Below are 12480 nucleotides of genomic sequence, written 5' to 3' on the forward strand. Positions count from 1 at the left end.
AAAGCCCCTGAGGGGACAAAACAGTGGAAACCCCCAAAATTGACTTCATTTAGGAAAATACACCCCTCAAGGAACTTAACTAAGGGTATAGTTAGCATTTTGACCCCACAGGTTTTTTGCCGAAATTTTTGGAAGTAGGCTGTGAAAATGAAAATCTACATTTTTTTCCGATTAAATGTAGCTAAACCTAATTTTTTTTCATTTCCACAAGGATTAAAGGAGAAAAGGCACCCCAACATTTATAAAGAAAATCCTCTTGAGCACAGCAATACCCCATATGTGGTTATAAACTACTATTTGGACACACGGCAGGGATTAGAAGGGAAGGAGCTCTATTTGGCATTCAGATTTTGCTGGATTGGTTTGCGGCACCCTGTCGTATTTGCAAAGCCCCTGAGGGCCCAAAACAGTGGAAACACCCCAAAAGTGACCCAATTTAGAAAACGACACCGCTCAAGGTACTCATCGAAGGGTATAATTACCATTTTGACTCACAGGTTTTTTGTCTGAATTTATTTGAATTAGGCCGTATTTACTGGTATTTCAATATATAATGTGGGGGCATGTGTATGATGTGAAGAGCAAATCAGTATAATAAAAGGTACATAAATAATACAATTAATAATTCATAGATGTGTGGTAAGCCTTGTAGCAAACCTTTATGCACAGACCCGTTTTTTCGGGGCAGGTGTCGCACTGATAAGTGGTGACCCTTCTTATGCCACTTTTGCTACACACTCTGCACCTCTTTTGGGATCTCCCCTTCTTTGCAGTTTGGGGAACGATGCCGGTAAAGTGTTGCCCTGGTACAATACGGGCGCCCTCACTTTCAGCAGATGTGTTTGGGCCCTCCCCAACCTGGTTTTCAAACACAAGCACCTTGATAATCTCCTCCTGAAAATTAAGGAATGACTCTGTCCGGCCTGCACATTTGCATAGCACGTAAGTGTGATACAATGCCATCTGTACCAATGGCACGGCCACCTTTTTGTACCACACCCTTGTCTTCCGCATTGCACTATACGGCTTCAGCACTTGATCTGAGAGATCAACCCCTCCCAAGTACTTATTATATATAGCCCACGATGCAATCTGGATTGTGGGTCACCGTGGTGGCACCTCGTACAGGGACAGGGGTGCTGCCGTTTCCATGTATTGTGGTCAAGAGAAGGACATCCCACTTGTCCTTATACTTGACGAACATGTTCTCGCTGCATAATGCACCCCTTTTGACACGTTGCGCAATCAGAGTTTTAGAGAGGCCTCTCTGGTTTCTGCGCACCGTGCCGCAGGCTGCAATATTTCTGGTGGAGAGGCATTTAAATAGTGGGATGCTGATGTAGAAGTTATCCACGTAATGTTGGAGCTCCAAGAGGGGGGGGATTCTGGGGGTTCAATCCTGAAGTCCTTCCCTTCATAAACCCAAAACCTGAGCTGCTCTAGCTCAGTTTGTACATTTTTATCCCATACCTTGCCCTCTTACTGGGTAGGTATTGGCGGAATTTTAGCCTGCCCATAAAATGTACTAGGGACCAATATTTTTCAGGTAATCCAGGATCTGTCAGCATGCATCTGATCATTTCCGTCAGAGTTCTGTTCTTCCTTTCTGCTGCCCCCATTTGTCCCTATAAATCTGCCATTCCAATTATCTGCACGTGGATCAGAGATTGTGGTTTTGACCTTTTCTTTAGTCCCTTTTGGAAATGGTTTCTGCTGTTCTGCTTTCCATATTGTACAGTCCTTCTTTAGGTGTCCCTGTTTGTTGCACCTGAAACATTCTCTTCTTTCCTTATTTTGATATTTTGTCTCTGTAGCTTTAACCCCTTCCCGCCACAGCAAGTTTTGGACCAAATGACAGAGCCTCATTTATAAAATCTGACGTGTCACTTTATGTGGTAATAACTCCGGAATGCTTTTACCTATCCAAGCGATTCTGAGATTGTTTTCTTGTGACATATTGTACTTTATGTTAGTGAAAAAATTAAAGGTTTTTGTGAAAAACACAAAAATTTAGAGAAAAATTGCAAAAATTGTCATTTTTCTAAAGTCAAATGTATCTGCTGGTAAGACAGATAGTAATACCACACAAAATAGTCATTAGTCAACATTTCCCATATTTCCCCATACGAAGCATTTGCGAAACGCGCGTTGGGTTCAGCAGTGGACCCCCGGTCTTTGAAGTCCCGGCTATTCCCGTACTCTGCAGGTGTATGTATATTGCTGTTCATATGTCATTATCTTGATTGTATTCACATTTATTTTTTGGTATATGCCTATCTGTGCAAAAGTTTTATACTTAGTGCCTGCTTGAAAACGACTTAGACACTTTAGCATTTTTGGGGGATAATTTTTCCGGATTACTATTTGGTTGTCCTGCTGCGCTAGTGTTCTGATTCCATCTTTGATTTTGCGAGGGTTACGCTATTTTAATATGTTCTATGTTGTCTGCTTGCATTTGTCTATTTGAGTTTAATAAAGGATTTTTTGTATTTCTTCAATTATTTGGTCGTGACTGTTCTTTTCTTTTTTGGTCTAAGTTATTAGTCACTAGGACCACTGATATATTTGGGTTTATTGCTCAGTTGGCTAAACATTTCCCATATGTCTACTTTATGTTTGCATCATTTTTTAAACATCCCTTTATTTTTCTGGGACATTACAAGGCTTATAAATTTAGCAGCAATTTCTCACATTTTCAAGAATATGTCAAAAGCCTATTTTTTTAGGGAACAGAACGGATCTGAAGTGGCTTTAAGGGGCCTTATATATTATGAACCCCTACAAATCACCCCATTTTAAAAACTGCACCCCTTAAAGTATTCAAAACAGCATTTAGAAAGTTTCTTAACCCTTTATGCGTTTCACAGGAATTAAAGCAATGTGGAAGGGAAATTTGCAAATTCCATTTTTTTTGGGCAGAAATGCCATTTTAATCGATTTTTCCTGTAAGACTGAAGGTTTTTACCAGAGAAACACAACGGAATATTTATTGCCCTGATTCTGCAGTTTTTAGAAACATCCCACATGTGGCCCTAGTGGGATACTGGACTGAAACACCGGCCTCAGCAGAAAAGGAGCACCCAGTGGATTTTAGGGCCTTCCTTTTCTTAAATTATATTTCAGGCACCATGTCAGGTTAGAAGAGGTCTTGTGGTGCCAAAACAAAGGAAACACCCCAAAAAAGACCCCATTTTGGAAACTACACCCATTGAGGAATTCATCTAGGGGTGTAGTGAGCATTTTGACCACACAGGTTTTTGCTGAATTTATTAGAATTGGGATGTGAAAATAAAAAAATTGACATTTTTTTTTGAGAAAAGTTGTAGTTCTAGCCCAAAATGTTGCATTTTCACAAGGACTAGAGGAGAAAAGCACCTCAACGTTTGTAAAGCATTCTCTCCAGGGTAAGGCAATCACTCAAAAGGGAAGGAGCGCCATTTAGTATTTGGAGTGGAGATTTTACTGAGCTATAGTATCAGTACAGTGGAACCCCAAAAAACTTACCCCATTTTGGAAACTACATCCCTCAAGGAATTCATCTAGAAGGTAGTGAGCATTTTGACCCCACAAGTGTTTTGCAAAAATTAGTACACAATAGATGTTGCAGATTGAATATTGCCCTTTTCCACAGATATGCCACTTCAGTGCCCAATGTGTGGTGCCCAGCTTGTACCAACGTAGACGCACACCCCATAAATAGTTACGCAGATTCTCCAGAATACAGTAATACCCCATATGTGGTCATAAATTGCAGTTTGGGCACACTGCCAGGCTCAGTTGGACCACCATTTGGCTTTTGAAGCTCAGATTTTGCTTGGTTTTACTGTTATTTCAATTTATAATGTAGGGACATTTGTAAGCTGGGCGGAGTACATCAGGGTATATGTAAGCTGTGCGGAGTACATCAGGGTATATGTAAGCTGTGCGGAGTACATCAGGGTATATGTAAACTGGGCGGAGTACATCAGGGTATATGTAAGCTGTGTGGAGTACATCAGGGTATATGTAAGCTGGGTGGAGTACATCAGGGTATATGTAAGCTGGATGGAGTACATCAGGGTATATGTAAGCTGTGCGGAGTACATCAGGGTATATGTAATATGTGCGGAGTGCATCAGGGTATATGTAAACTGTGCGGAGTACATCAGGGTATATGTAATCTGGGTGGAGTACATCAGGGTATATGTAATCTGTGCGGAGTACATCAGGGTATATGTAATATGTGCGGAGTACATCAGGGTATATGTAAGCTGTGTGGAGTACATCAGGGTATATGTAAGCTGTGTGGAGTACATCAGGGTATATGTAAGCTGGGTGGAGTACATCAGGGTATATGTAAGGCAATTTTTTGTTGGTGTAACATGTACACTCAGGTTGGAATATTTTGATTATCTGATACCATCTTCCAATAAATTCTTAATCTTTCTACAGGTGTTATGGATACCTATGGTCCATTCGTCCAGTTCTATAGTGGAGGTTGTCTATGATGTTCAACTTTGGAAATTGTGGGCTTGTTCCCCCTTTCTCCTGTTGGTTATTACCACATGCGGGCCCTCTGTATGCATGGGAGTGTTACCTTATGTATACGCATTTATATACTTGTTTTTCTTTTCTATATATGGATTTGGCGTCTCGGTATGTCTTCAGCTTTCTCAAGGGGTAGGTATTGGTACTTTTATGCGTACCAGCTCTATTTTTATTCTTATATATGCCTATTGGTATATTCATTTATATATTGGTATGTCTGTATTTCTGCACGATATCATATCTATTTCATGTATATACTATATTTCTTTGTGTACCGACCTTATTTATATTTTTAGTATTACATGGAACTATGGGTGCACTAATTCATATATTTACATGCTCATGTTTATGCCCTATAGCATATTATATATATATTGAATATGCACAAATTCACTTGTTTTATGTTTTATGAAACAAATTCATTATGACATCATATTTACACATATGCACTTTATTCCACAAAATATTTATTATTGGATATGTAATGATGTAGTATATTTTTTTTACACATATGGATTTTAGGTCAATCCATGTTTATTGTCGGATATATTATTATGTATTAGACCATCTACATTGATGGATTTCAGGTTACTACATATTTATTATTTCATATATTGTTTTTATATCTGTACACAGATAAGTATATTTTTTCTCCTTTTATATAACACATTTTACAACGATCTGTATTTTGACACTTTCATATAGGTCCCTATTTTTGTCGATTTATACAGCACATTATACAATGATCCACATAAAAAATGTGTGTAAGACTTGTGTATGAGTAACAGCGGTTTTATGTTTTTCAGGTGCCGTCCTCATCTCTTCTCACATATTTTATTTCTTTTGTATTTTTCTCTTTTTATCACTGTCACGAGCACGCGTGTTCACTCACCTGTATTCACTCTCTGTCTATTAGCCTCACTTTATTTATTTATTCTTTTATTTTCAATACTTATGCATACACGAATATATATCTTTACCATTATGGTTTTTTATTGTAAATGAAAGTGAATTTTTAAAGTGTATGGTACTCTTTATATTGATATATATATATGCGTGTAAAGTATAGATTCTTATATTTGTGTTGGTGTATGCACATATATGTATTTATGTATATTCATATGTGATGTTTATGTGCGTGCTATAGGCGTCTAGAAAGTATGTATGAACTGCCTTGGGATATACCCTGGTATTCGGGATTATTTTAAACTTTGCCAGCTGTGTTTCATCGCTGAGACATGGTCTCTACTCCTTCGGGGTGAACTGTCTCAGCGATGTATACGGCATCCCTAGCTTGCATACGTCTATTGTCCCTTGTTTGGGCTTCTGGCATATTTGCCAGGCTCTAAGATGGCCACTGACCTCTCCCTACATAACAAGTATGGCCACGCCAGTCCCTCCCTTTAGCTCTTTTGTGGCGCGCACGCGCAGTGCGTACTCTGATGCGGCTGATGTCTATGGGCATGACTTCCGGCGCTCGGATGAACGCCGGTGCGCATGCGCAACGGAGGCATAATGGCGTCCGCAAACACGAGTACAGCTCCTTTCATCTGTCCACATCTCTGATCTCTGCAGCATGGTAGGTGTAACCTTGCCTGTGATTATAATGCCCATATGCTGTGCACACTTTGTGTCTATTGGACATTGACATAATCCCCTCCCTTTGTATCTCATACTTAAAGTGACCATTATCCCAGCAGTCAATACCCCTTGAGAAAGCTGACGGCGAAACGCGCGTCGGGGGCGGTCAGTGTGGAGTTATCTTGTGTGAGATCCATCATGCAATCCACGGGTTTGTGCAGTCTTCTTAATTTATGAAGTAGGGCAATTTTTGGGTGCAATTGTGCAGTCGTAGCCGTGTATTTTCACACGTATGCACAATGTTGTGCTCTTTGGTTAGGTGTATAGTATATCTATAGCCTCTTCAGCTGTTTAACAAATTGACTCATTACACATCCTCTTTGGATGTAGACCTCTGCACTTTACCACATCACAGGATGTTTATATTGTGTTAGCTTATAACTTGGATTATTTACGCAGTTCCTCCACACTCTCCTTTTTAAATTGTGTGCAATACTGTTTTTATCTCTTCATGGCCAATGTGTTATTTGCATTTCAATAAAGTTTGTTTTATACTGTCATGGTACATAATTTGTGCTATGTGTCGCTCATTTTTTGGATTTACTAGTAGTCTTCACAGTCTGGTATAGGTATTGACATATGTAAGCTGGGCGGAGTACATCAGGGTATATGTAAGCTGTGCGGAGTAAATCAGGGTAAATGTAAGCTGTGCGGAATACATCAGGGTATATGTAAGCTGGGCGGAGTACATCAGGGTATATGTAAACTGGGAGGAGTACATCAGGGTATATGTAAGCGGAGTACATCAGGGTATATGTAATCTGGGTGGAGTACATCAGGGTATATGTAAGCTGGGTGGAGTACATCAGGGTATATGTAAACTGTGCGGAGTACATCAGGGTATATGTAAGCTGGGTGGAGTACATCAGGGTATATGTAAACTGTGCGGAGAACATCAGGGTATATGTAAGCTGGGCAAAGTACATCAGGGTATATGTAAGCTGTGCGGAGTACATCAGGGTATATGTAAACTGGGCGGATTACATCAGGGTATATGTAAACTGTGCGGAGTACATCAGGGTATATGTAAGCTGTGCGGAGTACATCAGGGTATATGTAAGCTGTGCGGAGTACATCAGGGTATATGTAAGCTGTGCGGAGTACATCAGAGTATATGTAAGCTGTGCGGAGTACATCAGGGTATATGTAAGCTGTGCGGAGTACATCAGGGTATATGTAAGCTGTGCGGAGTACATCAGGGTATATGTAATATGTGCGGAGTACATCAGGGTAAATGTAAGCTGTGCGGAGTACATCAGGGTATATGTAAGCTGTGCGGAGTACATCAGGGTATATGTAAGCTGGGCGGAGTACATCAGGGTATATGTAAACTGTGCGGAGTACATCAGGGTATATGTAAACTGTGCGGAGTACATCAGGGTATATGTAAACTGTGCGGAGTACATCAGGGTATATGTAAAACTGTGCGGAGTACATCAGGGTATATGTAAACAGTGCGGAGTACATCAGAGTATATGTAAGCTGGGCGGAGTACATCAGGGTATATGTAAACTGGGCGGAGTACATCAGGGTATATGTAAGCTGTGAGGAGTACATCAGGGTATATGTAAGCTGGGTGGAGTACATCAGGGTATATGTAATCTGTGCGGAGTACATCAGGGTATATGTAAGCTGTGCGGAGTACATCAGGGTATATGTAAGCTGGGTGGAGTACATCAGGGTATATGTAAACTGTGTGGAGTACATCAGGGTATATGTAAGCTGTGCGGAGTAAATCAGGGTAAATGTAAGCTGTGCGGAATACATCAGGGTATATGTAAGCTGGTTGGAGTACATCAGGGTATATGTAAGCTGGGCGGAGTACATCAGGGTATATGTAAGCTGTGCGGAGTAAATCAGGGTAAATGTAAGCTGTGCGGAATACATCAGGGTATATGTAAGCTGGGCGGAGTACATCAGGGTATATGTAAACTGGGAGGAGTACATCAGGGTATATGTAAGCGGAGTACATCAGGGTATATGTAATCTGGGTGGAGTACATCAGGGTATATGTAAGCTGGGTGGAGTACATCAGGGTATATGTAAACTGTGCGGAGTACATCAGGGTATATGTAAGCTGGGTGGAGTACATCAGGGTATATGTAAACTGTGCGGAGTACATCAGGGTATATGTAAGCTGGGCAAAGTACATCAGGGTATATGTAAGCTGTGCGGAGTACATCAGGGTATATGTAAACTGGGCGGATTACATCAGGGTATATGTAAACTGTGCGGAGTACATCAGGGTATATGTAAGCTGTGCGGAGTACATCAGGGTATATGTAAGCTGTGCGGAGTACATCAGGGTATATGTAAGCTGTGCGGAGTACATCAGAGTATATGTAAGCTGTGCGGAGTACATCAGGGTATATGTAAGCTGTGCGGAGTACATCAGGGTATATGTAAGCTGTGCGGAGTACATCAGGGTATATGTAATATGTGCGGAGTACATCAGGGTAAATGTAAGCTGTGCGGAGTACATCAGGGTATATGTAAGCTGTGCGGAGTACATCAGGGTATATGTAAGCTGGGCGGAGTACATCAGGGTATATGTAAACTGTGCGGAGTACATCAGGGTATATGTAAACTGTGCGGAGTACATCAGGGTATATGTAAACTGTGCGGAGTACATCAGGGTATATGTAAAACTGTGCGGAGTACATCAGGGTATATGTAAACAGTGCGGAGTACATCAGGGTATATGTAAGCTGGGCGGAGTACATCAGGGTATATGTAAACTGGGCGGAGTACATCAGGGTATATGTAAGCTGTGAGGAGTACATCAGGGTATATGTAAGCTGGGTGGAGTACATCAGGGTATATGTAATCTGTGCGGAGTACATCAGGGTATATGTAAGCTGTGCGGAGTACATCAGGGTATATGTAAGCTGGGTGGAGTACATCAGGGTATATGTAAACTGTGTGGAGTACATCAGGGTATATGTAAGCTGGGCGGAGTACATCAGGGTATATGTAAGCTGTGTGGAGTACATCAGTGTATATGTAAGCTGTGAGGAGTACATCAGGGTATATGTAAACTGTGTGGAGTACATCAGGGTATATGTAAGCTGGGCGGAGTACATCAGGGTATATGTAAGCTGTGCGGAGTACATCAGGGTATATGTAAGCTGTGAGGAGTACATCAGGGTATATGTAAGCTGTGCGGAGTACATCAGGGTATATGTAATCTGGGCGGAGTACATCAGGATATATGTAAACTGTGAGCAGTACATCAGGGTATATGTAAGCTGTGAGGAGTACATCAGGGTATATGTAAGCTGTGCGGGGTACATCAGGGTATATGTAAGCTGTGCGGAGTACATCAGGGTATATGTAAGCTGGGCAGAGTACATCAGGGTATATGTAAGCTGTGCGGAGTACATCAGGGTATATGTAATCTGGGCGGAGTACATGAGGATATATGTAAACTGTGAGCAGTAAATCAGGGTATATGTAAGCTGTGAGGAGTACATCAGGGTATATGTAAGCTGTGCGGGGTACATCAGGGTATATGTAAGCTGTGCGGAGTACATCAGGGTATATGTAAGCTGGGCGGAGTACATCAGGGTATATGTAAGCTGGGTGGAGTACATCAGGGTATATGTAAGCTGGGTGGAGTACATCAGGGTATATGTAAACTGGGCGGAGTACATCAGGGTATATGTAAACTGTGAGGAGTACATCAGGGTATATGTAAGCTGGGTGGAGTACATAAGGGTATATGTAAGCTGGGTGGAGTACATCAGGCTATATGTAAGCTGGGTGGAGTACATCAGGGTATATGTATTCTGGGCGGAGTACATCAGGGTATATGTAAGCTGGGCGGAGTACATCAGGGTATAATAGGATGATGTAATAATGGGGTGAATATCCATGGATTGGGGGGGTCGCTTCATGCACAGGCCGGGATTATTGGGGATTATACAGAATATCTGCGCTCCAGTATCGCCTTATATGTGACTTCTTCATTAGTCCTATAAGCCGCACAAGGCCCTAAAGTTTCCTCATCTCCGCTGCATCTGCGGGGTCACCTGTGGGGTCCAGTAAATGATGATGTGGGGTAATTAGTGAAAAACGACTGGACCTAAAATATGAGTCTGGGCCGTCATTCAGCGTGATTGCGTTCTGAGAGTCATAACGTGTTATTTTCCGGTGACGGCGCTGTGCGAGGGATCGGTTGTTGGGGAACGAGCTGTCATTTTTATTGGTTCCATTTTGGGGTAAATACAATTTTTTTTATCGCTATTTATTATATTTTTTGGGAGATGAGGAAACCAAAAAACAGCAATTCTAGCGCGATTTTGTTTCTTCTTTTTTACAGCGTTCACCGTGCGGTATAAACAACATGTGACCTTTATTCTGCGGGGCGATACGATTACAGCGACACCAAATTTATATCGTTTTTTCACGTTTCACTATTTTCCCACAATAAAAATTCTGTTTTCCAAAAAATCCTGTTTTGGTGTCGCCATTTTCTGACAGCCGTAACTTTTTTATTTTCCGGTTGATATCGCTGCGGGAGGACTTGTTTTATGCGTGATGAACTGTCGTTTCTATTGGTGCAATTCTGCGTTACTCGCGACTTATTCATCACTTTTTATTACATTTTTTTTGAGACAAGACGACAAAAAAATAAAATGCTGTCATTGTGTTTTATTTATTTTTTTACGGTGTTCACCGTGCGGTAAATAATGCGATATTTTCATCGTTCAGGCCGTTGTGAACGCGGCGATACCTATAATGTAACGTTCTTTTCATGTTGTGCCGCCTCCAGCGCTGCATTTATATCTTTCTCTATGTTGGGTCTCATTTTATACCGTTTTCTCAGCAGAAATAAGCTGCTGTTCAGACTGGAGCTGTCGTGCAGCTTTTGCAGCGCTGTCATGTCTGATGTGGATACGTTGCTCGAATCAATGGCCTCGAACCTGTGGCATCAAATTGATCCCTGAGGAGGCTGTAAAATCAGGCACTTGGGGCTATAATTATCTGCAGCTACCCGTGATAATCCGGGCATAGCAGGACCTGCGACTCTTTCGCGCTGACAGGGGGGTTCAGAGTCAGTTTCTGACAGGCGATGACAGGTCTGATGACAGGTCTGATGACAGGCGATGACAGGTCTGATGACAGGCGATGACAGGTCTGATGACAGGCGATGACAGGTCTGATGACAGGCGATGACAGGTCAGATGACAGGCGATGACAGGTCTGATGACAGGTCAGATGACAGGCGATGACAAGTCTGATGACAGGTCAGATAACAGGCGATGACAGGTCTGATGATAGGTCTGATGACGGGTTTGATGACAGGCGATGACAGGTCTGATGACGGGTTTGATGACAGGCGATGACAGGTCTGATGACGGGTTTGATGACAGACGATGACAGGTTTGATGACAGATGATGACAGGTCTGATGACAGGTCTGATGACAGGCGATGACAGGTCTGATGACAGACGATGACAGGTCTGATGACAGGTCAGATGATAGGCGATGGACAGGTCTGATGACAGGCGATGACAGGTCTGATGACAGGTCTGATGACAGGCGATGACAGGTCTGATGACAGATGATGACAGGCGATGAGAGATCTGATGACAGGCAATGACAGGTCTGATGACAGGCGATGACGGGTCTGATGACAGGCGATGACAGTAGTTGTTTTTTTTTATATTTCAACTGAACAATAGGAGCGGAGCGTCCACCAGTCACCCTGCTGTATTTAAAAGTGGGGATACCCTACCTACCTACCAAATTCTAAATGAGAGGTGTCATTGCTACCTAACCGGGATCTCGGGCAGTGGGCAATCTAGGGGTATACAGTATAATAACTTTATGGTGGTCCCTGTCTATTTATCTGGTCCCAGTCCTGATAATTGCTCTCTGGTCCCTGCAGTAATGGCCCCCACACGTCCTCTCTGGATAGTGACATTTCCACTTTAACCTTCCATTGCTGGTGATTGTCAGGGCTCAGTTTGGCGGCTGTCAGTGTCAGCTCTGAGCTGCCGCCATCTTCCTTATATGTCTCCTGTATTCAGGAGGTGAGACCTCGGGGTGATTCCTGCTATCAGTCGGGTCACTGAGCTGTTCTGCTCCTCGTCTGGGCCCAGAACCTGTTGCAGTATTTGCAGCTTTCAGCAGCAGTCAGACATTGTGGGAGAATAAGACTGGGACAGACAGCAACCGACATCAGTAACAACATCAAGATGGAGAATACCAGAGATAACACATCATCACCAGAGGAGCTGCACAGGGATAACAACTAATAGTTACCACAGCGCCATCTACTGTCAGTGAGAGATAGTTCCTCCAGCA

The sequence above is a fragment of the Rhinoderma darwinii genome, unplaced genomic scaffold, assembly GCF_050947455.1.
Source record: "Rhinoderma darwinii isolate aRhiDar2 unplaced genomic scaffold, aRhiDar2.hap1 Scaffold_562, whole genome shotgun sequence".
In the NCBI taxonomy this organism is placed as follows: Eukaryota; Metazoa; Chordata; class Amphibia; order Anura; family Rhinodermatidae; genus Rhinoderma; species Rhinoderma darwinii.